The following is a 2,026-nucleotide window of genomic DNA, read 5'->3' as shown; positions in this document are numbered from 1 at the left end:
TTATTTGATGGCTTGGGAAGCAGTGTCCATTGAGTTTTCCTTTCTGCCCTGAAGAGACTCACTTCTGATAGATAATAGTTCTCAAAGTTCCTTATTTTTAAGCTCTAATTGGGTTAGTTTTTCTTGAATCTTACAAAACTGGTCATCATCCACCTGAACTGCTTTCTTCATCACTTCTCCCATTTCACAGATTCTATCAATCTGACTCTCAATTTCTTCAGAGTGAGACTGATGAGCTTTCAAGACTGGTTCAGCATTCACTGCTTTTTTAGTAACCATTAGCTTTAACATCTTTTTCCAGTACTCGCTCATGATAAGTTCCAAGGCATCTTGGTGTTCCTCCAAGGCCCAAGTTCTCTGTTTTCCTGTTGCAAATTTCTAAATCTGTGTTTTCTTGGGATAGCAGAATGTGAGGTTTGTATCTGGATGTGTCCTTCATATCAGATGCATCTTCTTGACACTGGTCCAGAAGCACTGACCCCGCCTCCCGCATAGCTGCTGCCCACCAGTGCAGTGCCACCAGCAACTCTGCAACCACATCATACTCCTGTAGCCTCTCTAGCATCTTGGCATCTGTCAGGATCTTCTCCATGGTGCAGTTCATAGCAGCAGCCTGACACCCATGCCTGCCCAGCTTTGCAATTCACCGAGGTGATTTCCTGAACCTGTCCTGGAGTTTGGTATTTTAAGATTTAAAGTTGAGTTTAATTGAGGTGACATTTATAAAATGTCTAAATCATCTTTAAATAAATTAGCATACCCAGAATAACATGAAGTTTGTATTAAACTACTGTTGACCTTTCTTTTTTAAGTATGGGTTTACTTATTGATTTATTTAGGGCATGCATGCTTGCCAGAGAGAGACAGAAATGCAGTGAGAGAAAAAGTGAGAAGTCGCCCTGGAGGTGACTTCATTGTCATGATGCAATCTTTTTTCCTCCATTCTCCTTCTGGGATTAAGGGCACATGTGCATACATACACAGCTTGAATTTCAAACCACCAAATCCAGAACTTGAACAGTGGATGGCAGGGGCCAGCAGTTAGCATAATGGCTATGTTGCTGGACTCCCATGTAGTCGACTGCAGTTTGAGTCCCAGGCCTGGTGACTTAAAACTCACGCCGGGCACATGTGCGTGTGTGCCCAAGATCCCAAGAGGAGAATGGAGGAGAAGGGATTGCGGCATGACCATCCCCCCTGGGGGGTGATTTCTCGCTTTCTGTCTCTCTGTCTCACTCTGTCTGTCTGGCGAGCACATGCACCCTATGGTAAAAACCTCTCCAAAAATAAAAGAACGGTGGATGGCCACATGGGAGTCTATCACTTTAACTGCAATGTCACTTGCTGACTTACTACTGTTGGCCTATTGAACTATAGCAGAAAAACATATTGGGTCTATTAATAATGTTGTTATGTTCTACATTAAGGAATTTGTTAGACACAAATTATTTTAAAGTTTATGAACTGCGTATTCATAAATTTTTGGTTTGTACTATAAGTTAATGTTGCTAGAAATTAAAAATTCTGATTAATATGGATATATGTAATTCTACATACAAAGTTCTACAGGGAACCAGCAGTTGCATAATGGCTATGTCGCTGGACTCCCACGTAGTCGACCGCGGTTTGTGTCCTGGACCCGGTGGCTGAAAACTCACGCCGGGTGCGTGTGCATGCGTGCCCAGGATCCCGAGAGGAGAATGGAGGAGAAAGGATTGCGGCTTGCGGAGTGACCATCCCCCATGGGGGGTGATTTCTCGCTTTCTATCTCTATGTCTCTGTCTGTCTGGAGAGCGCACGCGCCCTATAGCAAAAAAAAAATCTCCAAAAAAAAAAAAAAGTTCTACATACAATAATGTTGAGTCTATCTCGGCAACTGTTCCTCCGTTTTCTCTGTATTGGCGGCCATCTTAATGGCAGCCTAGGCAATCAGCACTGAGAGTCAAACAGAAACAAGGATGTGGTCATGTCTCCCAGGCACAAGCTATTCTTCTGAGGTATATGCACTTATGACCCTGCCATTATG

The 2,026-nt window shown here is 43.3% G+C and overlaps 1 pseudogene; it reads right to left on the bottom strand.

Moving 5' to 3' along the window:
* Positions 1 to 604, bottom strand: LOC102489922 (suppressor of IKBKE 1 pseudogene; annotated as a pseudogene).
* Positions 605 to 2,026: the final 1,422 nt, after the last annotated feature.

This window comes from Tupaia chinensis, unplaced genomic scaffold (genome assembly GCF_000334495.1).
Source record: "Tupaia chinensis unplaced genomic scaffold, TupChi_1.0 Scaffold146525_1, whole genome shotgun sequence".
NCBI classification, from domain to species: domain Eukaryota; kingdom Metazoa; phylum Chordata; class Mammalia; order Scandentia; family Tupaiidae; genus Tupaia; species Tupaia belangeri.
Note: the sequence above shows the minus strand (reverse complement) of the source record. Positions and strands in the feature narration are given on the sequence as shown.